General features: G+C 41.4%; 1 protein-coding gene across 1 annotated transcript in view; it reads left to right on the forward strand.

The window, feature by feature from the left end:
- The first annotated feature begins 3599 nt into the window (after nucleotides 1-3599).
- Nucleotides 3600-27220, forward strand: part of LOC144785079 (somatostatin receptor type 5-like) — a 40124-nt gene continuing 16503 nt past the window's right edge. The window contains exon 1 of the mRNA XM_078664188.1: nucleotides 3600-3794. The gene's annotated coding sequence lies outside the window, so the exon portion shown is untranslated. The remainder of the gene's footprint in view (nucleotides 3795-27220) is intronic.

The raw sequence follows: 27220 nt of genomic DNA on the forward strand, positions 1-27220 counted from the left end.
AGCTCTAACCCAGCTATCTTAAGACATCTGGGTTAGAGCGTTTTATTTATTTATTTTATTTAGAGTTTTATAGAGCACGAACGTGACCTGGTATCAGAGTGCTTCACCGAGAATTAGAAACTTTCAGTGGAAAAGAGCAAGTAATCATAACTGACATCAGAGAGAGAAACAGAGGCAAAAAAATCCTTGTCTTTCTCATTCCACTCCTTACAAATTGAAGATGAGCCCAAGCCGACACCGCCAGAACTATACACAGGAAATTGAAAGAAGGCCTTGAGGTTCACAAAGGAGATAGAGACACAAATGAAAGGGTCAAGAAGAAATCAGTCAAAAAAGACCAATGTGAATGAAATGATACTCATAGAATGCACAACCTAGAAAATTATATATAAAGGTGAGTGGCATAGGTGTCCACAGAGCAAAATGCAACAGGGAGGCCACCTGGACCTGAATAGTCAAACAACAACAGAAACATCAGGAAGGAATATAACAAAAAAAATGACTTACTGATTTAGGAAATGCATTGGTTACCACTGCCAGACAGACAAAACAGGTAGAGTGCTGCCCATGTCCCCTTCTTGTGACAGACAGGAAGGGGTGGAGCCATTCCTCGAGCCCATGGGGATGGATTTTATGGTTTTGGTAGGGATAGGTTAAATAAATATGGTGTGTGAGTGAGGCAATCTTTAATTCATGGTGACTGTGACAAGGAGATGATGTGCTGCAGCTGAAAGTGAGGTGGACCAATGAGATGATGGAGGTGATTCTCTACATAGAAGAGAGTGCAAGCTTCCTCCCCAAAAAGCATGGGCCGCAGTAGGGTACTCGTAGCTATAGTAGGGGAGGCAGAGAGCAGTAGTGCAGATGTCTCTACACATAGCCACAGTAGGACAGGCTCCACCAACGCGAGGCAGATATAACTGTAGTGCATGCGCCTTCTACACGTTGCCACAGTAGGACCGGCTGTACCCACACTGGGCAGATATAACATGTAAAAATCTAAGTGCCAGGGCCCTCGTCAGGAGGCCACTGCAGCTTCCACCACCCATGGCCCTGCCAGTGGTGCCATTGATAGTACCAAACCAGCTACTATCCATCCCACTCCTACAAGTGTGACAATTCAGACTATTCCAGGCCACCAAAGCTATAAGATTAGCAAACAGGGCAGGTAATTGCCATTTTTAATGTATATTGAATTATTAAACAACTGTTGTTGTGCTCAGCTCGAAATCAGACACACAGCTCCACCATGTGGGAGACTGTCATAAGTGCTGGTGCTGCCAATTAACTTTAAATGCAGGTGCCAAGCACCGGAAACCACTGATTCAAATTAAGCACTGACAGGCTCTACCCATATGAGGCAGATATAACAGCAGTACATTCACCCTCCACACACCGCTACAGCAGGACAGGCTGTACCCACATGAAGCAGATGTAACAGTAGTACATGTGCCCTTGCCACAGTAGGGCGGGCTCTACCCATACGAGGCGGATATAACAGTTGTACATGTGCCCTCCATACATGGTCACAGCCGAACAGGCTCTACCCACAGAGGCAGGAATAACAGCAATACAATGAACCTTCTACACCAGGGGTTTTCAAACTGTGTGGCAAGCCCTGCCCCACCCCTTCCCCCATTAGCCTCAAGTGATCCCAGGGAGGGTGCCAGTCTCTGGTCATAAGAAGCATTATGCTGATAACCGTGCTTTGTTTTAAGAGGAAAAAAATAAGATAAATTGCATCAAGCCACTGTGTAATCAGTCATCACTAATCTGTGGCCATTTATATCCTAGCTGGGAGTATATTAATAACCTGGTATATTAATAACCTGGTATATTAATAACCTGCTATTTTAAAGCAGGGGAGATTAAGCGAGCTATTGCCCAGAGTCACAGGGTGCTGGGCTGAGCTGCCGCCGGCGATTGAACCGTAAGCCCAGCGCTCCGGAGTTAGCCACCCTGGCTGCTGCGCCACACCTCTCCTCTGGAGTATGTGTCAAAAGGGAAGGGACTTCCAAATATTCTTCAAAACCCACACCCCCATTTCTAATATTGACACTGTGGTTACTTGTATGCGTTAGTAAGGGCTGCCTGAGCAGAATAGTATGTTTTGCAATTGTGTATTTGATTGCATTTTTAAAACAGTAACAGAACTTAACTACAATATTTGAAAAAGTCTAGACATATTTAAACATTGCTAAATTAAACTGAATAAATGTGGAACAGGTTGAGGTGGGCCCAGATGATTTTTGGCACTGGGGAGCGCAGCATTAAAGGGTTTGAAGACCACTGCTCTACACATAGCCGCAATAGGGCAGACCCCAGATATAACAGCAGTACGCATGCCCTCTACAGTAGCCACAGCAGGGCAGGCTGTACCCACACGAGGCTGATATAACAGTGGTACATGTGCTCCCCTGCACATAGCCGCGGCTCTACCCGCAGAGGCAGGTAAAGCAGTACATGACCCTCTACACATAGCCACAGTAGGGCAGCTTTCCCTAAAAGCTGCCGGATGCAGCCGTAGTGCTAACGTTCATCACGCAGGCGCTCATCAAGCGCCACCTCACAAGAACCACAGGAAAACACATCAAGGAGCTAGGTGAAGGCTGCAGGTTAATAATTGTTGATCAACCATACCAGTGCTTAAAATGGAAAAAGAGAAGTGCAGGTACCTTATACCAGAGTGCCTGCCTGTTTATGATATATGCCCATATCTCACTCCCCCAACCAGTGCTTGAAATGGAAATATAGAAGTGCAGGTACTCTGTACCAGAGTACCTGCTTGTTTCTGAGAAGTGCCGGTACTCTCCAATTAAAGGTATTGCATTTCTCTTGAGAAGTGCCTGTACTCTCCTCCAAATTTAAAGCACTGCCCCCAACTAAAAATATCGCACCTCTGCTGAAAAGTGCAAGTACTCTCCCTCTCACAATAAAATAATGCAGCTACTCAGTGCCTGACAGTACCGGCCCATTTAAAGCACTTGGCCTACCAGACACGGACTGAGACAATTCTCCAGGATTCTGACCTGTGGACTGGTTATTGTACCCTGAGAGGTTCCAGGGCTGCATTGACCCACTAAGCTATCTCGCCTGCTCTGACCACAAACCAACCTTAGCCCAGTCCGAGTACGTGTTAATTGAGTCTCGCGATGCTATGAGCTCAGTTTATCATCAAGTTGGGCCTTTATTCCTCCTCCATGCGCTCGGCATGTGAAGGGTTAAATTGCTGTTCTCTCACACGTGTGAAGATGTTCCAACTCCTTTTGTTTCCAAATGATGCCGGCACGAGGCCAGCTTCTTTACTTGTACAGACGTGATATACTTTGGTTTGCTCTGTGATCATGCGGGGCCTCCTCTCTGTTTATGCCGTGGCCCGGCGCGGCACAGGTTAATGTGTGGGGGTGCCGAGGGGGCTCAGAGCGCGGGGCCCTCGTGTTTCCCAGCCAGTCAGAGGGCCGCTGCTCTCCCTGCGGCCTCGTTGGGGTGGAAGGGGCCAGGCGCAGCCCGCGCTCCCTGCCGTGGGAAGGCGGCTTCCTATAAAGTTAGCAGCAGCACATGCCGGGGATGGGAACCGCGTGCCTGGGGGTGCCGGGGCAGGGTCTGGGCGGGGGTTAGCGGCGCTCGTGTTTTCCTTGTAGTCTGACACCCTGCGCCTCTGCTGCTGCTGCTGCTGGGGTGCAGCCGGGATTCAGTGTCTTCTCAACTTCTTACAGACGCTTTTTTTGGCCTCCAGAGCAAGAGCAGCTGCGGCGAGACGAGGACACTGCTGGAGGGGCCCTCCCAGCTCTCAGGTAGGTGCAATGTTAGAGCCTTAGTCTGTCCGCGCCCCACTTTCTGCAGTGTCTGCACTGTGGGAAAGAGAACGTACACAGGGGCCTGGAACTCACCTGTAACATTTACTGGCTGAGTTACCTGGAACAGCGGTCCAGGTGAGTCCTGTTGCTTATGGCCACGTATCCCGCACTCACTGCTCTTGTCTTACGGTTTCCTCTTCTTTTCTCGTTTCTTCTCTTCCCTTAACTTCTTCGCCCATGTCTTTCCGTTTCATATCTTGTTCGACCCTTCTTTAACATTTAAGCCTCATTTGATCTTATAAATGTCCTTTTCCTCCGCTCCCTTGCCAGTTTCTTTTATTTTCTTCCCTTCCCTTTTCGTATCTTCCCTTCCCTTTCCTGTCCCGTCCCTTTCCTTTCCTTCCCTTCCTGTTTCCTTTCCTTTCCCACATGCATACAAGTAGAGAGCACACAGGTATACCTGTCCATGCGCCTGTATGATTAGTGTGATATATATATATATATATATATATATATATATATATATATATATATATATATATATATATATATATATATATAAACTTTTCTTTCCCTACCTTTCCTTTCCTTTCCTTTTTTTTCCTTTCCTTACCTTCTTCTCTACTTGTTCCCCCCTCCCTCTCCTTCCTTTGCCTTTCCTGTTCAACCCTTCTTTTACCATTCATTTGACACTTCTTAATACTGCTCAAACCAGTGATACTTAAATTATGGCCCTCCTGACATTTGCATGCTGCCCTCTGACCTTTTCATGCGACCCCTGATCAACAGCATCACTGGGCTGCTGTTCACTTGACTCAGCACTAACATTAAAACAATGTTAAATACACAGGTAAGCCTTTATTTAAAGGTTAATTGAAGTTAACGAAAGGAAGTAACTAGTTTGTCTGCACCACTTAACTTTAGGAACACCTTCATTTTCAGTCATCTTGCAGCAAAAGTATGAAAATATGATAAGGTTTCCTCAAAAGCTCAAAAAGTGTATTTAATTACCATGCAGAACCATTTCACCTTAGTAAATCAGATTAGATCATTGCATTGAGAAGTAGATTTTTTTAAGTGATAGTTTTCAAATATGAATTTAGAAGCCTGCTTTCTTTCTCCACACTGACAACAATGCCAATAGTGAACTAAGGGGTAAGTCAGTTGGTATGTGCACTCTGACAGTGGCCTCCGATTATACACGAACAACATTATCGTTTATTAAATCAAACACAGGATAAGGTTTTGTGCACTGCACTTCCCAAAGTCATGTATTTCAAGGTCATTTTATATGCTATGATAATAGAAAAAGGAGGTAAAGTGAAATGAAACAATTGGCAAGGATCACACAATTTGGTGAAGTGGGAATGCTGAGATTCATCACAGGTTTTCTGGTTTCACATTGTGCAATTCAGCCACTAGGTGCATCTGTTTTGCTTCCCCTATACCCACTTTAACGTGCCTAACCAACCTCACCTCCCACACCGTCACATCACAGACCAAACTGCGTGCACTGGGAACATGTATGCGAGAACCCATGGTTTAACCCCTTTCCCTCCTGTGTGTCCCCCATCCCTGTACTTCCCTTCGCTCCCTACCCGGGAATTCAACCTCATCTGTTCAGAGTGGAATTATGAATACTTTTAATTGTGTAAATGACAACCCGCGTCTAAAAGCCACGGGCATCACTTTGATCATAATCCCATGTGCTGTGCATACCACATACCGCCGCATACTTTCGCGAGATTACAAGCATCAGTTTCCTGCCGAAAATGCATATATTCTGTACACTTCCCAAAAAGAAAATATAGATTGTTTTCTTTCCTAAAATGAATGTGCCCTGCGTTCTTCAACACATTATGAAAACTCCTGGTAACCAATGAAATCTCCCGAAATAGTGGCTGCGCCAGAGCCCCTAGCTCGGGGCCCTCTAATCTAAACACGCGCCAGGCCTTTGATAAGCACGAGACGGGGCTCTGGGCACGGGCATGAAAGAGAGCTCATCTGAAAGGATGCTTGAATTAGTAAACCACAATCGTGGCGCGTGAAATGCGGAGCTTCAAAAGAGGGCTCTTCTGAAAGGATGCTGACATACTAAACCACAATATTGGTGGGTGAAATGAGGCGCTTCATAAGAGGGCTCCTCTGAAAGGATGCTGAATTAGTAAACGCAATCTTGGTGAGTGAAATGCGGAGCTTCAAAAGAGAGCTCTTCTGAAAGGATGATGAAATACTAAACCACACTATTGGTGGGTGAAATGAGGCGCTTCATAAGAGGGCTCTTCTGAAAGGATGCTGAGATTGTAAACCTCAATCTCGGTGGTTGAAATGAGGCGCTTCATAAGAGGGCTCTTCTGAAAGGATGCTGTGATTGTAAACCTCAATCTCGGTGGTTGAAATGAGGAGCTTCATAAGAGGGCTCTTCTGAAAGGATGCTGTGATTGTAAACCTCAATCTCGGTGGTTGAAATGAGGAGCTTCATAAGAGGGCTCTTCTGAAAGGATGCTGTGATTGTAAACCTCAATCTCGGTGGTTGAAATGAGGAGCTTCATAAGAGGGCTCTTCTGAAAGGATGCTGTGATTGTAAACCTCAATCTCGGTGGTTGAAATGAGGAGCTTCATAAGAGGGCTCTTCTGAAAGGATGCTGTGATTGTAAACCTCAATCTCGGTGGTTGAAATGAGGAGCTTCATAAGAGGGCTCTTCTGAAAGGATGCTGAGATTGTAAACCTCAGACTCGGTGGTTGAAATGAGGAGCTTCAAAATAGGCTCTTCTGAAAGGATGCTGAGATTGTAAACCTATCTTGGTGCGTGAAATGAGGAGCATTCTTTAAAACGTGATATGATACCGTTTCTTCACACGTTGCACTGTGGCCCCAACGTTGCACTCCGGGGTTCATGTACTGACAGCGGCTGAGAAGCAGCTGCTTTACAAATCTTTGCCATAATTAATCCCAACACTAACATGAGCTTCAGTTGATATAGGCTTTATTGTGTCGTGCTATTATGTGCTTATGGATATATTATTCTACCCTATAATATAAGGCTGTATGTTATTCTGTGTAATTTTATGCTACCTTGCTATGGTAAGTTTTGTTACAGTATTCTTTTTCATGTTATGTTTGGTATGCTATGGTATGGTATGAACATGTTATGTTATGTTACTGTATGGTACGAACATGTTATTTTACGATGCTGTGGTGTGGGTATGTTATGCTGAAGAGCTCTATGCTATGTTATGTAATACTGCCCTGCTACGTTGTAACCATAACGCAGCAGAACAAATCCTTTCTATGCCATGCATCCTGTGACATAGTGGGCTGTGATATGTTACATTGTGACGTGCTTTGCTGTACTATATCACTTTATGCTGTAGAGTGTGATGTTGCTATGAAGCACAACGCTGCTATGCCATACTATCCTATGCTATACAGTGCTACGGTATGTCATGGTACCTAATCCGTTGCTATGAAACCATACGCTATGACGCGTTGTTATGCCATGCATTACTATGTCACACTAGCCTGAGGTATGCTTTGGTATATTTCTTTGTCACGCTGCTGTGGTATACTGTGCTATGCCATGATACATTGTATGTCATGCTACAATATACTGTGCTGTGAAGTCCAGTGTTATGGTATGCTGAGATAGGCTTTAGTGCGCTGTACTTTTGTGCTGCAATCTCCTATAACACTGTGTTTTATCATGCTGGGTTACGTTATGTTTTGTTTTGTCATGCTGATTTACATTATGTTATGTTTTGTCATGCTGGGTTACGTTATGTTTTGTTTTGTCATTCTGGTTTACATTATGTTATGTTTTGTCATGCTGGGTTACGTTACTTTATGCTACACTATGTTACATTATGCTATGCTATGCTATGTTGTGCTAGGTTATGTTGTGCTATGTTATGCTACGTTATGCTATGTTATGCTTTGCTATGCTATGCTATGTTATGTTCTGCTATGCTGTGCTTTGCTATGTTATGTTATGTTCTGCTATGCTGTGCTGAGCTATGTTAAGCTATGCTATGTTATGATATGCTATGTTGTGTTATGCATGGCTTTGCTATGTTATGTTATGCTATATTATGTTATGCTATGTTATGTTACGCTATGTTATGATATGCTATGTATGGTATGCGTTGCTATGCTATGTTATGTTCTGCTATGCTGTGCTTTGCTATTTTATGTTATGTTCTGCTATGCTGTGCTGAGCTATGTTATGCCATGCTATGCTATGTTATGCTATGCTATGTTATGATGTGCTATGTTATGCTTTACTTTGCTATGCTATGCTATGCTACGCTCTGCTATGCTGTGCTATGGTATGTTCTGCTATGCTGTGTTATACTATGCTATGTTATGTTATCTCACGTTCCGCTCACCCAAGATAGCTCTTATAGCAGTCACTATGACATACGTCGCCCCAGGCACTGGTTGGATAAGTTTCTGTTCATTCTGAACAAGCCGCCTCCATCACTATTGTCCACTCTACACAGTGACGTCTTCTCCCCACTTACACTATCCTAGCGCCGCATGGTTCCGATCACCTGACCTCAATCACGAAAGCAGTAGCCCTGTCCAGTTCAATTGTGCAGCAGGTGCAGTTGCACCAGGGTCAAGAAGCCTGGGGGAACTTTGCACTAGACCTCGCACTATCGCCCATGACTCACTTACTGCGCCGCTGCTCCGGTGTAAGCTTGACGGCATTATTATGGTTTAAGCCTGAAACAAAACAGACATTTTCCTGAAACAAACCTACAACAAAAGCAGTGAAACAACTTTAAATAAAAGAATGAAAAACCGAGGTCAAACGGAATGAATTACAATGTTTTAAAAGCGTTAGACAGATGGGCCTTTAAACAATTACTGATTTTTATTATTTCCATGAGTGTTCAGAATTTATAGGTCTCTGAAATGGTATACAAAAGGAACCAGGGAAATTAATAGCACGTGTTCAACATCCCAATTACAGCCCACAGCTGAAAGCACTCTGTTTTGTTTGAGCACTCTGATCCTAAAAGTCTCTAGAATACTCCACCTTTTATTAGTATATTTGTCACGATGCTGTCACGTTGTTGCTGTCTGCTACATATTGGCTTAAAAGGAGTCTGAATTTGACAGAATTTTCAGTGTGTTTTAGTTTCCCAAAATATGACTGATTTGCATATCTAATGTTTCACTTAAACAGCTATTTCAATTTTTTTCTCTCAGAATAAAGGAGGGTTTCCATACATTGAGCATATGATGCCATATAACCATCTCAGATAAATTAGGTGGTTCTGTGGTCACCGCACTAGTGTCCTTTCAATTGCTTATTGTTTTATTCAGATGCAGTGCTTAATTTGTAAAACATCAAGTACTAGGGCCCTGTTCGGAAGGCCACTATAGCTTCCACCATCCATACCCTGCCCTGATGGGAACATAATCACATTGTGATCAGTCCCTATGCATCTCACTGGATTCACAGGGGTACAAGTTGCAGACTAGATACATTTGAACACAGAGTTAGTAGTTTTTCTAGACCCACAGTTATTGTTTGTTAGTATAGTACCAATATAACACCTAAACATCACACGCCCACAAGTGTGAAAATTCATAGTATTTCTGGCCACACAAAGCTATAATAATGGCATGGGAAGCTAGTATTATTATTATTTCTCAATGCATATTTACTTAATAAACACAGTTGCTGTGCTCAATTCAAAAGACAGCGCCACCATGTGGTGGACTATCACTAGAGCCAGTGATGACAATAAAATGCTGATGCCGAGTCCCGGAAACCACCGGCTCAAATTAAGCACTGTTCAGGTGGGAAACAAGCGCCAGTAAGGTGAAAGCTTTCACCATATAGTATTCATTTGAGTTATAACTACAACATAAAGATATGATAAACCCTCAGTATGTGCTGCAAGGTGGTGTGCTGTTCCTTGCAGGCCACCATTGCTGTTTTGCAGCCAATCAGAGGGTTGCAAATAATGACCTGCCTAATTAATATTCTTCTGTGACACGCTTTATGATGCAACTTATTAGTTATTGGGTCAGATTGTAAAACTGAAGACTGGTTGTGGAAAAGTTGGTGCATAATTTGAGACTTCTTTTTGAGACCAGTCTTATAGTATATCTTGGTCCCTTCTAAAGGGCACCAGGAGTAATCCACAGGGGTTCAGCACTCAAAAAAAGGTAAATCCTATCACTCATATTAAAGTAAGAGTTCAGTGAAACTTCTTCAAATAATTAATACACATGATTTATGTTTTTGCAGTACATAATATCCTTTAGACACGTTGAGTTAAAAATTCTTTATTCATTTTCATCTTTTGACAATCCATTCAGAATCATAGCCAACGCATTTGGTCCTCGTGGACTTCTTCAGGGCTCTAATCAAATCTCTTCTTGAAGAGTAGGTAGAATATTCGGTGGCATTTATCGTCCTGTACGTAATTTGTTTGTAAAATTAGCTGATGTCATCCTCTTAGTTATGAGGTGTGACTCAGTGATTACTGTATCAAATCGGTAGTTAAAAAAATATTCTGGGTAATATCATGGCGTCCAATACAAAAATATATGAATCCAATCCAATTGGTAATGTCCTATAGATAAAGGACATGTTCCAATATATCTGCTCATATGGCGTCCCGCGGTGCGGTTTGAAGTGCCTTTTTAGTATTGTCTACACTGCTCGGCTGACATGAGAGCTCAGTCATAGACATTTGAGGTCCTGGTGCCGAATTAGTACTGGACAATATTGAACTTATTACACAGAATGTTGCACTAATGTCATTTGCAATGCCGATCAGTGCAAAACTTAGAATGCTCCAATTGACTAGTGTTACAGCAATATTTTACAATAGTCTTGTGCTGCTAACATTGGTTCAAGATGAAGTATTGTTTGGCTGTAGTGCAAATTGCTTAGCACCAGTGGAAAGTTAGCAGGTTTGGGTGCACTTGTAAGTACCGGGAAACATCCTTTACAACGCAACTTTTACCACGCAGTGCCTTTACGACGCAACTTTTACAACGCAAACCATTACAACGCATTGCGCTGGGGAGGGCGCTGGAGGATAGGGAATAGTTTCATTTACTGTCCAACACCTTCCCTACTATCCACGGGGACTGGAGTTGGAATAGTAAATTAAACTATTCACTACCCAGCGCCCCAAAGCACTATGCGTTGTAATGGTATGCGTTGTAAAAACCGCGTTGTAAAAGCACGCGATGTAAAAGCATGCGTTAAAATGTCATACATCCGTAAGTACCTGGCCAAAGTTGGCAAATTGGGGTTGGTTGCTGTTTGCAGTGATAGAAAAATTGAGAGGGAAGATTTAAAGTAGATTGGGAATGATGGTTGTGTTGATTAATTTCAAGAACTGCAGTTTAGAGGCCAGACCCAATCAAATGTGGAGATTCCAACTATCCATTGCTATTTCACAGTGAACTGGAAATTCATTGGTGTGTTTTTCCAAAAGGCCGGCCTGTCTCCTCTGCTTCTGGACTGTCTACAGTCGCCTTTCCCATGTGGCCACCAGTAATCCAAGTTCTGGTCCTATTGCTATTTTTATTTTAGATGCAGGAGACCCACTCCAGCATCTTTGTGGTAGTTATTCTTCACCAAGCCCCTGCAGCCTGATATCCTGTCCAAGAAATGGTAGGGCTTTATTAAGAGAATACACACAAAGTACGCCTGGTACATAGAAGGAAGGGGAAGCAAAATAGATAGTTATCCATTGGAGGATGCTTCTTTTAGGACAAGAATCCTCACTCACTGAATGTGACATGCTTCATCATTGGGTTCCCTCGTTCACACCTGCAGCATATGGTGCCTGGTGTGGGCTAGATCTCTTCAATGAAGAGGAGCAGAGGTGTTTTAGGTTGGATGAGCATTTGTTTGAGTGAGGGGTAGTTTGCAAGACAAACAAATGATATAAATTAAATTATCTCCTGGTGGCTGGAATATCAATTTTATTCTGGTGCTCCCAGTGGACAGAATTTAAAAAGGCAAGAATTGACAGTTTGAACAGAAAACCCTCTTTACGAGGCCAACATCTTTCTGCCTCAAGCCGTTAGTTGACAGGTCTGGTGAGGTCCTTATTCTCCACCATAGGAAAGTCAAATGTGTTCACAACATGCAGTTATAACTTCAAACAGAACCCAGAAGAGGCATTAACTTTAATGTTTACGTATTCGTGTATTTCTGTAGCCCTTTCACCGAGTGCACACACGTCAGTTTTCAGAGAGAATGTGGTCTAACGCCTAGGGCGGTCAACTTCGTAGTTGGGGAACCAGGTTTGAGTCTTGGAAGGGATGCTCAACATCCTGTGATTCTGGGCAAATCACTTAGGGGCATATGTATCAAAATCCGTGTTTGCTATTCTCAAATAGCGATTTGTTTGGGAATCGCTAATTGAGAATTGCAAAACAGGATGTATTAAAAAAATCGCAAATATTTAGCGATTTCTTAGTATTCCTTAATTGCGATTAGCAAATTGCGAAATCGCAATTAAGGAATACCTTCCCATTCATTCCAATGGGCCAGGAGGCCCAAAGGAATGAATGGGAAATCATTCTCAATTTGCGATTCGCAATTTGCGAATCGCAAATTGAGAATAATTTCAAGGGTGCAAGTGTGTCATAAGGACACCTTGATGCACCCCTGAAATGAGCCTGTGTGCACATATGGCACACATACATGCCCGAAGGGCTTGCATGTGCGCCACATGGCACTGTCAAACATGCCAAAAAGTGCATTATTGACAGAAATGGCAAATTACCACCAACTTGAAGTTGGTGGTAATTTGCGATTTCTTAAGGAGAAATCGCACAACGTGGGTGCTTGATACATAGCATTTAAGGAAACGCAATTTGTGAGTCCTTAAATGCTTACTCAAAATTAAGGAATTGCAAATTTTGCAGTTCCTTAATATTGCGATGCGATTTTGCTTATACATCGCTTTTTACAAATGTTTAGTCGCAAACGCTGTTTTTTGCAATTTGCAGCGTTTGCGACTAAAAATGTGTTTGATACATATGCTCCCAAATCTCCCTGTGTCTAACAAAAATGAATGTGCCTGTCTGTAACGTAACTGGTGTTCATGTAAAGTGCTCTGATACCTTTGGGTCTAGTTCGCGCTATATAAACTCCTCCCAAAAAAGTCTTGTATAATTAAGAACCTTAGATGCCATAGCGAGGTTACAAGTAATGACACCTATATTTTACTTGCCTTTCAAAGCTGCCTGCCAGAAACATGATGCTTTTCTGTAAATCCAATAAGAATGCTTGGTTATTGTCAAGTTTGTTAGAATGAGCACTGTAAAGGCTCTTGTGATGCCCCCACATCTCTGGTATTTGTCCACAGAAATGACAGTGAGCTCAGTAGATTTTAAGATGCTGTGAAGCTGAAGAGGCTTGTGTGTGTAAAAGCATTAACCAGAATGCAGGTTTTCAACTCAGACAAGCCTATAAGCCATTCAATAATAAAGTAAAGTCCACATTTGTAAAGCGCACAATCACCCGTAAGGGTCTCTAGGCGCTGGGGGCCGTCGGGAAGATTAAGCGAGCTATTGCCCAGAGTCACATGGTGCTGGGCTAACCTGCCGCCGGAGCCGGGGATCGAACCCCGGTCCCCAGATTCCAGCGTCAGTCGCCCTGGCCGCGGCGCCACACCTCTTCCCTCCATGTACTGTGCCTTGATAGGAAGATGTGTATCCAGTTTGAGGGAATGCCTAAGAAGTGGACATCAAAGGCAATTTCTCATTAAATAATATCCTAAAATAGTTTGCCTGTTGGTCAGTGTTGCCTCCATCCCATTGCAGCTCCTCCAGTTAACCATTCCAACTTTGTAGAAAAACATGACAATGCTAAACAGCGTATGTTTTGTGGTTGGTCAGTGTATTGGTCGCGATCCATTAGAAGCAGTATGCTGTTGGACTTCTTGTCAATTATGTGGAATTATATAACTGCCTTGAGGCAGAATTTATAAGTGCAGCTCACCCCTAAACCTAAGACACTGTAGCAAAGTCCTTCCTGTGCAAGCAATCCTGACCAGGCCTGGAATCATGCCCATGTCATTCATGAGCCGTCAGACTTGGGCTCTGGAGATGACATTAGTGAGGCACTCAGAACTAATGTGCTGTCATCTCTACCTCCTTTCAAGGCTAACATAACTCTACTGAGAATAAAATAGCAACATTGTGTAATTTACCACCTGACAAATAGGCATATTTACAAGTCCCTATTGCCACCCCATGTCAGTTTCAGTGACGTTGTGATGGCGATAGAGGCCTCGCCTTATTTACAAGGCAGCATTCAACCACTTTACATGGCTTAATGCTGCTTTGTAAATAAAGCACCCTTTCATGCTGCATTTAGAGTGAAAGGGGGGGCAATAGGTGTGGCAGTGGGCGTTCCACGGCAACGCCCATTGATTTTGACGCTGCCCCCTATTTACAAGGGCAGCATAAATAGGAAGCAGTGCCAAAATTAAGACCAGGGATAACCTGGTCTTAAACAGGCGAAACAAGGAGAAATGCTTTATTTCTCCTAATTTTTGCTGGCAGCACACATAGAAACAGCACATTGCCTATGATTGTTTATGTGCAGGAAGGTCTTCCTTCCTGCACATAAATATTCATTTTTAATTAATGCCGTTTTGTACCTTCTATTTGTGCTCCATTAAGCTACCTTAAGTTACTTGAGTCTAACTTACTTGTATGTGGAATATTTTTATTGGCGATAAGTTGCTGCTGGTTTCCCCAGATCCCTCATGGTGGAGTTGTGGGCCTCTGACCTCATCAACAGCTCTTTGCCTGGAAGCCGCTGTTGGGCTGTGTGGCTGACTTCTGGTGGTTTTGCTCACTGACCAAGCTCGTTGCGCTCAAGCTAAGGGGTCATCCAGGACGTTGACGGCTGGGTTTGGCTGGGTTCCGGTGCCGAGGATATGACTATTTTCCTGATGAGTTTTCAGGCTTTCATCATCTGCGCTATCCATGTGCAAGTAAGCCGAATTTACTCTAAAAGTCATGTCAGCAGCCATTTTAAGGGATTGAGCAGTCTGTAGAAAAAGGAAATAAACCCTATTGACAATTAAAATCACATTGGGCGGTGCTCTTGGCAGCCATTTTAAGAGATTGGAACAATTCTACAAAACAAGCTGTATTGAATATTAACCCGTTGGCTGCTGCCGTCGGCCAATGGCCGACGCGACCGCGCCCGTTTTTTAAAATGGCCGCACTGCCGCAAAAAAGCGGAAGCAGCCAACGGGTTAAAAGCACGTTGAGTGTTTCTCTTGGAGGTCATTCTGAAATGTTTGAGCACGTTTCTGTTGACTTATGAATTCACTGCATCCCGAGTTGAAACCTGATTGTATCCTTAATCAATCTCAGTATCCAGTGAATTTCTTAGGGGCTAACGTGAATTAAGCTGCACTTTTGACTTATATTGATTTATATCTACTCACTTGATTATTCACACAAGGACTATTGGTGACAGGCACACATACATCAAATCACATTGGGATTCCAGATTGTGTACATACAACACAGGTGCGCAGTTTATTGTAATTACATTGCATATTGCTTACATTTATTTTGTTTTTATTAAAAGATAATCAGTATTTCTGTGGCAGCAACGACCCACGCTTACTGTTTATTGTGGAAAAAATAGCAGCGCCACCTCCATTTCTTCAACTTCCAGGTACTGCTTCCCTCAGCTGGGAACAGTGGCGTGAAGCATTTGAATTGTTCCACAAGGCTATTAATGGTGACACGTTCACTTAAAAACAGAAAAAAGCTCTTTCAGTATATAATTTAGGATCTGAAGGTAGAAGTATTTTAAAAGCACTTCCATTAGATGTGGTTAATGTTCGCATTAGTGGAAGTGTTGAAGATGATGCAGCTGAAAAACAGGATGAAAATACAATCCACCATTAAGGCTGGATAAAAGGTTCAATCCAAGGAAGAATGTTGTTTTCGAACGCCATACATTTCTTCAGCAGGCCCAGCTTCTAGGAGAGTTACTTGTAATTATCATTAATTTAAGGACTAAATAATTTGTAATCAACTAATCTAGAGAACAAACAGAAAGATTCAAATATTATTGTCAACAGAACATCCTAATCTTGAGTCTGCTTTACACATTGCAAGGGCATAGAGCATTCTGAAATGTGCAAGAGGGTATAAACAAGGGGTAAAGGTCAAGCGAGGTGCAACTATTTACTAGACAATCTAAAAGAGGGTCAGCAAAGCCAAAATCTGATAAACTTAGAAGTTCAAGGTCTCACAGTAACAGTACTCATGAAAAAATGTATCTAATGTTTTCCTGATGTGGCAGTAAGACTCATTTGGGAAATGCTAGTTTTTGTGTTTCTCCCAATCAGATTTGTTTAAATACAAAAAAGGGTCACTTTGCAAAGATATGCATAGCTTCTGTCTGTCAAAAGTCACGGTCTGTCCCAATTGTCAAAGCAATTGATGAATGTGTCCAAGTGGACAGTGATAATGTTGTGTTGATGTTGTCCCGTCTGTGAATGTGAGGAAGGAGTATTTGATTTAGCTACAGTGGAGAGTGTTGTGAGGAGGAATCCACCTTATTATATGATTTCAATTAACAACAGTAGAATTAGAGTCATGGAGGATTCTGGTTCTCCATTCACATTGATTAATGAGTGTGAATTACTTTATTTCAAAGGGGTGCAGTTACATAACTCTCACATAAACAGTTTTGCTTATGGTGACAAAAGAATAGAAGTGGTTGGCAAAATTGAGGCTAAGTTACAATTTGACAATTGTGATACTCCTGCACAGGTTTATGTTGTTAGGAATGGATTGAACTTGTTGGGCAGGAACGACCACAGTGATCTTAAGATGATTTTAGATCCCAATTATCCTCAAAGCTTGTGTCCAAACAAACTTTGCTCAACTCTTCATCCAATATGGTCTACCATGCTAATGAACAGGGGTGGGTGGGTGAATGTTCACATGTTCATGGATAAATTAAGGACATTGAAAGGTTTTGAACAGTACATCATGTTGAGACAGGGTGGTCAACCAGCGGTACACAAGGGCTGCAAGGTCCCCATTAATTTGAGAAAGGAAATAAATGTGGAACTGGAGAAACTGCAGTTTGGGATTATAAAACTCATTGAGGGCTTAGAATAGCTTGCTCTTGTGGTTCTAGCATGCAAGTCTGACAGATCTTTGAGATTGTGTGTCGACTTATGTGATCTAAACTCGAAAATCTGGTAGATTCGCCAGCCTCTATCAAACATAGAATGCTAGCCACATTGAAAGGAGCAAACATGTTCACCTTTCTCAACATGTCATCTGCTTATCATCAGATAGAACTCTGCAAGGATTCTATGCACATGACCTCTCTTATGACACCTGAGTCAGCTTTCTCTGTGTTTCAGAGATTGATGATTAATTTATGGACAGGTTCCTCTACTTTCATGATGACATCTTGATTTATGGTAAAGATGAAAAGGAACATAATATGAGAGTTAAGAAGATGCTAGAGGTCATTGGTTCTGTTGGGCTAATACTCAAAAAAGACAAATGTAAATTTATTTGCTTGGGTTGGAATATTTGGGTCATGTTGTCTCTGGAAGAGTCATTGAGCATAAGAACAATATTTTGGAAGCCATGGAAAAGGCACCTCCGGTCAACAAAGACCAATTGAGATCTTTCCTCAGTCTCATACATTACTATGCCAAATTTGTAACAATGTTTGCTAGCAAGAGATTGTGTCTGCAATATTTACTATGGAAAAATGTCAGACATATATGGGACAATGAATGTGACAAGGTATTTGAGTTGGTCAAAAAGGAAATTGTAGTTGTAAAACCATTGAAACCTTTCAATGCTAGTGATGTGACTATTATCACTACAGAAGCCAGTAACCAAGGCCTGGGTGCAGTATTATTGCAAAAGAGAAGGAAAGGTAGTGAAGAAAGTTTGGCTTTTGCTTCAAGAGCCTTGAGAGGTGCAGAATCCATGTACACTACCAATAAAAAAGAAGCTCTTGCCTTATGGTGGGGTACCCAATATTTCAAACATTTTGTTTGGAGGAACCGATTTGTCCTTAGGACTGATCACAAACCTTTAGTGGATTTATTCAGTATCACAGGTGGTGGTAGGGCTACTCCTTGAAGTGCAAAATGGCAATACAGACTTCAGAAATTTCAGTATACTCTTGCGTATGTCACAGGAAAAAACATTGCTGCAGATTGCATATACAGGTTACTCCCGGGTTAGGAGCAGTCTGATAGCTCGTCTCCTGATGACCTTGAAATGGTATGTGCCATTGATTCTGTGAATGCGTTCATGGAAAGAGCCGAATGGAAGAAAGCATTAATGGAGAATGTTGACATTCAAACAGTCATGAAGTACTTGTCCCAAAGTTGGCCCAATTCAAAATTGTTGCAAGAAAATCAAATTCCATACAAGAGAGTTGCGGATGGATGCGTTATCAGTTGTTGGTGATGTGCTACGTAGGTTTGGTTTGTTAGAAGTTTTTGCAGCTCATCGCATTAATGTCTTAAGTTTGGTACATGAAGTGCATGTAGACATATGTGCTATGAAGCACATATGTCTACATGCACTTAGAGAAGACTCCTGTTGGCCTGGTGTAGACAGCGAGGTGGAACACTATGTCAGAAACTGTTGTCAGTGTGCTAAAAGTGAAAGAACTCAGGTTACAACCTGAGTCCTGTTACAGTTAGAAAGTCACCTTGGTATGAACTGGCCTTTGATATTTCTGGACCATTTGGAGTTTTAGGAAGTACACCTAAATGTGTCCTTGTTTTGATAGATTATTTTTCTAAGAGGCCCGAAATTAAGTTTGTAAAAAATACCAATTTGTGGTTAATCATTGATTTTCTTAAAGAATGTTTCTAAGGGAAGGTGTTTCTAAAGAGCTGGTCACTGACAACAGCACTCAGTTGGTGTCTAAAGAGATATAGGAACTTTTGACATCTGCAGTTGTTAGACATCTTAAAACGTCTGTGTACCATCAATGCAACAATGGTCTAGTACTAGTAGAGACTTAACTGTGTTGTGAAAAACCAGTTACAGCCTGCTTTGATCAATCGCCTGGGGTGGAAATCTGTTGCTAAGGATATGTTGTGGGCTATGAGGATCACTCAGCATATTAATAATAGAGTATATCCCTTCACTTTGTTGAGAGGAAAAGTAACCGTTCAAAATTAAACAGGGAATGGATGGGTAGGAAGTGTATTAACACTGATAAAATGGAGTGAATTGTTGATGTCAGGGAGGCTGTTCAAGGCAAGTTCAGTACTGGTGGGAAAAATTACCCAGCACTTTCTATCAAGGTGGGTGACTGGGTAAGATTTAATAAACCTGGCCATGTACATAACATAACATAACATAACACGTTTCTTGGCTGCTCTTTATGTCATGAAAGTCAGGGAACATGTGGTGGTGTTGGAGAATGGTAAGATGTTGAACAAATTGTGTATGTTCTCCCAGATTATATGTCTGCAGTAGATTTGGTGTGACGGAACGCACACCAGAGGAGTCCAATATTGGTAGTGAATTTGAGCAGTTCCCTCAAGACTCAGGAATAAACTTTCTAGGCTCAAGGAATTTGTGATGTGCACCATCAGAAGGTGTGGGCTCCTCATTGCACTGTAATTTGTGACATGGATATTCATAGTGACACCACTATGTACCTGTACATTATGTTTTTTTAAAATATACAGTTTTTTCTTGTTTTTATTTTTATGTTTTTTTTCCATAGATATATTCTTGCTTTGTCTATCTCTTCTCAAAAGAAAGAGAGGGGTTGTTTGTTGTTGGGTGGAATGTCAAGGTAGATTATATGTTTCATGACATGTTTAGTTAGCTTTCAATTTATGTTTCATTTCATTGTATAAGAAATGGGGGGGTGTTGGGTTATTCGGGGAGTATTAGAATGTGGGGAAGTGGAATGTTCTGGGGGAATGTGATGACAGGGTTTCTTGTGCAGCAGTTGCTGAGTGACCTGCGGAACCATTGGTTGCAAAGAATGAACCGAATTGAATTTACCTGTATGTGGCATCTTTTCACTCTGTAATTCCTAATTTCTTATTGGACCCTTAAAGCCCAACTCATAATGGACTGAATTTGTCCCACCCCAGGAGTTATCAGTTCCTTCATTATTGGTAAATCTGGAGGTGTGGAAAATCCAGACCATTTACCAGGCCACTCACAAAGAGGGCCCACACATTGATCTCATCATATTAAACCATACAAACAACTTTTCATATTATCAAGTTTAAATTTACATTCAATCTATTTATAAAAATCACATCAATAAAATCACTTTTATGTTCTCTGTAAAATAGTTGCTTTTCTTTTGAAATAAGGTTGAAAAATGTATCTGTGCCAAAATCTCTCCTTGTAAGAAAGTGCACACGTGTTTCTCAATCATCAATGGCCTTTATATCTATGGGAATATAAAGTGCTCAATCTATGTTCATTCACACATAAATTACCTCCAACCTACCTCAATTGATCTATAACACATTACTACAATTGTCGTTTCCATTGATAACATTTGCATATATTCCGAGAGCCTTCACTGGCTGGTTCACTGACAAAATATCAAAACCACAATAATTGTTAGACATGAATCGTGTGCAGAATATATAATTATCCTATACTTACAATGAATAAAAATATTGAACAACAAATATCATAATACACTAATATCAAACACAAAAATATTGTTTTATAATATAAACATAATTAAACATAGTACGCATTAAATACATTGACATTAAACAGTAATACAATGTTAATTATATATATTTAAATAACTGAAAATGAAACATTTTATACTTATAAAAAACAAATCTATTTTTGTATGTTTATTTAAATATATAATTTAAAACTATCATTAAAATAATACAATTATAATTATAATTTATGTTACAAACTACTCAAACTTAAAAAACAAATAAATAGATATGTATATATGTATGTGTGTATATATATATATATATATATATATATATATATATATATATATATATATAAATATGAACGCTGGAACCTGACCGCCAAAGGTAGCGGTAACAACAGGCGTAGACCTCGTCTTCGATACCAGGTGTTTAGTCAAATCGTAAACACCAAAGAAGCCACATCACAGGAATCATTGCCAGCAATCCATATTTAATTTTGTTTAGAATGCAAGAGTGAGTGCCCTCCCTGATGCGTTTCGCTCCGCAGGCGGAGCTTGATCACATGACATAAATATATATATATATATGCACACATATTTACTATAAATTACAAACTATACAAATAAATTGGAAACAATTCTAAAAAACATACCAATTTATTTACACTTAAAAAGTAAACAAAATAATAAATGAAATTTTACTAAAAATATATCAATTATATTATTAAACTAGCAGCCCGTCCCGACGTTATCCGGCAGCAATTAGGTTTCAGGGCCCCCGCCCGCCCCAACGTTGTCCGTGGGTCCCCCGGGGCCTTCCTCCATATATTGCAGTATTATACCTCTATGTTTACTTTGTACGCTTTTGTAACCTGCACATGTAACTTTTTCCTCCTGTAATGCACCGTTTGGCTCACTTTTTTAATGCTCCGTTTGCTTCCTCTTGCTACCTGCACACGTCACTTTTTCCTCCTATACCTCTGTTTACTTTCTACGCTTTTGTAACCTGCACACGTAACTTTTTCCTCCTGTATTGCACCGTTTGGCTCACTTATGTAATGCTCCGTTTGCTTCCCCTTGCTCACGATGTACGCTTTTGTAACCTGCACACGTAACTTTTTCCTCCAGTAATGCACCGTTTGGCTCACTTTTGTAATGCTCCGTTTGTTTCCTCTTGCTCATGATTTTCATTTTTGCTTCATTTTTCCGCCGCTCACCGCTCCTAAATAAATAACCTACCTCATCCGCCGCTCACTGCTCCTCCCCGCCTGTCCGCCGCTCCTCACCACCTGTCCGCCGCTCCTCACCACCTGTCTGCCGCTCCTCACCGCCTGTCCGCCGCTCCTCACCACTCCTCCCCGCGCCATGTCCGCCGGTCCTCCTCGCGCTCCTGGACGCCGCTCCGCGCTCCTCACGTCGGGCACGCACGTCGCGGCCGGCGCTTCTTCCAAGGGACTACGTTTTTTGTTCGGTAAATTTTTTAAATAACGTATATTTATTAAGTGTATATAGCCTATGTCCATCTGCACACCCTGACGATTACAACGATGTATCGGGTGTGTGGATTGGCGCTGTGGTTCCCGAGTTTACCCGACTCAAAGATTAAAAGTTCTTCCTTTATAATAGTAGTATAGATAAAAACAATATCATGTTAAATACACATACAGATCATATTAATATACATCTAAACAATATAAACAAAACTATAATATTGTTGGAATAATACACTTACTATTCCCTTTCCAGTCAGTGCATCAGTAGGGAAAGTGTTGGATTGAGGAGGTGTGAAATTTACTATTCCAATTCTAGTCAGTGCAACAGTAGGAAAAGCGTTGGACTCAGCTGGGGTAACATTTACTATTTCCATTCCAGTCTGTGCAACTGTAGGGAAAGTGTTGGATTGCAGATAGGTAATTTTACAATTCCTACTCCAGTCGGTGTTACAGTAGGGAAAGTGATGGTCTCAGGATGGGTAAAATGTAGTAGTCCTACTCCAGGCATTGCAACAGTAGATTTAAGTGTTGAATTGCAGAGGGGTAAAATTTACTCTACTTTGTGCAACAGTAGGGAAAGGTTTAAACTCAGGAAGGGTACAAATTACTATTCCCACTATAGTCACTGCAGCAGTAGGGAAAGTGTCTGATTATGGAGGGGTAAACTGTACTATTCCCATTTTATTAGGTGCAACAGTAGGGAAATGGTTGGATTCAGGAAGGATAACAATTTGCTATACCCACTCAGTCAGTGCAACAGTAGGGAAAGTGTTGGATTGTGGAGGGGTAACTTTTACTATCCCCACTCCAGTCTGAGCAACAGTAGGGAGAGGGTAGTTCACTAGAAACAAATAAAATATTTTAGCAACTACACTAAATAACAACAAATATAAATGTTTAGCCTGTACTGTGCCATTGACATAACTGTTACATCCATGGCTTCAGCGCTGGTGTGCCATCGACGTAACCGTTATGTCCAAGAGACACCACCGCATAATATGAAAACAGCAGTGGGATTCCCCTCTTTCTTTTTTTTAGCCTCAGAAGGTGGGAAAGAGTTTCCCAACCTCCCGAGGATTTTGTTTTTTCAATGTAATGACGATCGTGCACATGGCGCACTGACGTCATTACATTGAAAGTGAATCTGAAATGAGACGTTCGGCTTGTTTCAGTTTCACTGTTTTGGTGTTCAAGGGGCTAAGTACACTAGAGAGGTATCATTGGAAAGGGGAGAATCTCCTCTTTCCAATGATATCCTCCCCTAGTGGATCCCTGCTTATGGATCGCCCCAGGAGGGTGATCCCCAAGCAGGGACCCACCACTGAACACCAGGGAGGGGGGAGCGGCCACTTGGGCAAGGGTCTTTGCTCCCCCCATTATAAAATGGGCATACCCAGTCTTTCTGCCTCCCTGGGAGGGCAGAAAGCACACCTAACACCAAGGATTATCTTTTTAAATAGATAGGGGTGGGGCTGCCCTAAATGGGCAATGTAATACCCCCACCACTCCCACCACCACTCCCTGAAAATTGCCACATTTTTTCTGCCCCCCCCCCCGGGTTGCAAGCCCACTAGGGAGCAGGGGTGTTTTTTTTAATGAAATAGGGGTAGAGGCTGCCCACAATGGGCATTCCACTACCCCCACAAAAGGGACAGTCTTTCTGCCCCCCGGGAGACAGATGGGTGTTATTACCCCACGACCTGCCCCCCAGGGGCGCACAAAGTCCACTTGACTATAGGGATTTTTTTGTAGTAATTAGAGATGGGGGCTGCCCTAAATGGGTACTATAAAGCCCCCACCCCTCCCGAAAATGTCTCCAGTCTTTCTGCCCCCCCGCCTCTGTGCAGATGGGGCAATAGCCCGCTAGGCACCAGGGATGATTGTTTTTTTTTATAAAAGAGGAGTGGGGGGCTGCCCAAAATGGGCATGCCAATACCCTCACCCCAACACAAAATGGACAGTCTTTCTTCTTTCTTTCTTCTCCCCAGGGAAAGACAAACCCAGACATTTTTGAAAAGAAGACATCCGGGGGAGTCAAGGGAGGTGTGGCTTGCATGGACATTTGTTTACCCAGAATGCATCACAAATCTCCACTTTAGCTGAAAAAAAATCACATGTTCCACACAGTTACAAAATTACATATTTATTACAATGTTTAATGAACATTTTTAATTCAAACAAATAATAATAATAATAATATTATGAAAATACCACACTATATTTTCACAAATATAACAACCAACAAATATAATGTTATTTAAAATTAAAAAGCATAACACAGTTAACCATTAACATAATAAATAACACATTTCTTAAACAATAAATAAGTAATAATGAATGTATTATTACTTAAATAACTTCCTACCCCATAACTCTACAAAGTAAAAAGCACACAATTAAAATATATCTTAAAATGATAATGATTACAAATGTTAAATAATTAATGATCAATTAAACAATTAATAGTAATTAACTAATAATGAAATAATTATATTTAAAAAACTCCCCATCCTTTATCCTTACAAATGCAATGACGTGCACCTAATAAATATTTTTTAGAAAATTAATCAAATGAATAATTAATAACCATTAACTACTAATACATTAATTATATTTAATTAACTTACCACCCTTTACCCCTACAAACCCTACAACCCACTTAAAACTTAACATAAATAAAAACATGAACTACACAACTAACAATTAATTATCAATTAAATAATTAATATTCATTAGTAGTTAATTATTATTTATAATTAATTTACTTCCCACCCTGTACCCCTATAAATCCCACAACCCAGTACTGCATTAAAAAAACAAATAAACTATTACATTACATTTAAAATCAACTAAAAATTAACAAACTATATTAAAAAACGTTAACAATAATTATGCAAACAATGTATAACTTATACAATTAAAATATATACTAAAATACATCAAAATAATTGGAAAACGATATTAACAAAAATATTTTTGTAAACGATATTCACACCATAGATATTCTGTCTGGTTGCAAATACATATTGGAGACATGCTGAAAGCTTCCGTAGGAATGCATTACACCCATTGCTTACCATTGTCTTTGTGTTTTCTAATTCCCATTTGCTTGCTTTCTATTTGCTGATTTTATTTGTTTTAAGCTGTCCAGCATGTCTTTGTCCCTCCTGTGATGCATACCCTGTTTACTACAACTCTGAATGGCTGCTTGTATTTTTCCAAAAGTACTCACTTTCTGGGAACTCTTTCTTTCTTTTTTGTGAGGCACTTCAGGAGAGTACATCTATATTCAGATGTCCCCTTTATGCTAGTTTACAGCAGTAAACGTGCTTCATTTCTTTGAAAAAGTTTGACTGATTCTAGTCAGCGCTCTTTAGTAGTCGCATAACTTAAACAATCTTTTTCGAAAATGTCAGGCCCTTGCCATAGGCGCTAGACGTTGGGTAGTGGGGGTGGTGAAGCACCCCCAAAATAACTATGCTGAAGTCCAGAACTTAATGAGCAATAAACAGGCCTTTCAATTCAGTTTTCTTCTTGTCACATTTGCTTTGCAAAGACAGAGGTCTAATGTCCGTCTGTCTTGCAGAGAGCTTGGTGTTTACTTTTCTTCCTCTGACTATAAAGTGAGACGATTTATGTGGCAATCTTGCTGGGGGTGTGAAAGTACAGGCTTTAGAATGGTACTTTTTCTAGCACACAACATAATGTAATTGTCAGTAAATGAACTGCACAAATATTTCTAACATATATCAGAACTACGAAAGCACAAATGAAGCCAATTTTTTGTATCTCTGAAGTGTGGTGGAAATAAATATTTTAATACGATCAAAACAAATCAGCACACTAGGTGATGCTGATTTCCACGCATTATCATATATGTGCTGTATAATTTTATCAGTACAACTGTATGCCTGCAAATGTAATGGTAATTTCAAATGAAAATATGTTGTCCGTAATGGCAGGGCACACCACACCATGCATACTCCACTCTACACCACACCACTGTACAGCAGTCTATATCAGTACACACTACGCCACTCCATTTAACAACACTCACCTCTATGACACTGTACACAGCTCCCCTCTATGCCCCTCTACTCCACTATATGCCACTTTACTTCATGACACTTCCCTCCACTCTACACCATTCCCCTCTACACCACTATACTCCACTCTGCTTCACTCTATGCCCATCCACTCTACTCCACTCTACTCCACTCTACACCACTTCCCTTTATGACACTCAACTCTAAGCCAATACACTTTACACCTCTCAACTCCATTCTACTCTTCTCTACTCCACTCTACAACACTGTACTCCACTCCCATCTACAACACTGTGCTCCACTCTATGCCTCTCTACGTCTCTCCACCCTATGACACTCCACTCGAAGACTCTGTAATCGACTCTACAGCACTCCATGCCTCTTTTCTAAACTCTCTGCCACCCCAATTTAAACCAGCCCACTCCAGTCCACTTTTCGCCACTTTACACCACTCCACTCTGACACTCTACTCTCCAGGACTCTACTTCACTCCAATCTGCAACAATCTACTCCATTGTACACCCCTCTATGTCACTCTAGTCTATGCCACTCTACTCTAAGCTAAGACTCTGTACTCCAGCTCGGCGACCGCAGCTTTAAAATCTGCTGATGGCGCTGATGCGCGGCACTGAGAAGCTCAGGTAGCGCCTGAACTGGGTACTGTTGTACGGTCCCCTTGTACTTTGTAATTTTTAAAAAGAAAAGATATTTCTTAATTGTGTATTTTAACTGTGTGCTCATTTAGTGTTTAGCCGTGCTTCTTTCGTTTATATTTTGTTTACCTTAGGTGCACTATGTTTTGGTGTTGAACTGTAATTACATGATTTGGGCATCATTTTACCTTGATTCAGTAGTCACTTGCTCCATGCCATTCTCCTCTCCCCGGTCCACCACAGCTGCAGAGTGCTGTTTGAGTGGAGGAAGTTTTTTGCAGTAGATGGCTTTTTCCCCCGAATACTCCCTTCCGGTGGGAAATTTCACTCCGCCATTTTGAGGAGACACATTCTAGCTCTCCTCCAGCTCGTCGACCGTAGCTTTAAAATCAGCTGATGGTGCTGACACGCCCAGCGGGCCTGCCAAAGTCGTACCAAAGGCAAGAGCGTCTGCGCCCATCCACATGCGACCAGAACCAAAGGGCCAGGACCCCTGGTCAGGCGCTGATCTATTCTGCCGAAGAGCTTCTTGCTCTTATGAACAGTAAT

The sequence above is a fragment of the Lissotriton helveticus genome, chromosome 10 (assembly GCF_964261635.1).
Source record: "Lissotriton helveticus chromosome 10, aLisHel1.1, whole genome shotgun sequence".
Classification (NCBI taxonomy): Eukaryota; Metazoa; Chordata; class Amphibia; order Caudata; family Salamandridae; genus Lissotriton; species Lissotriton helveticus.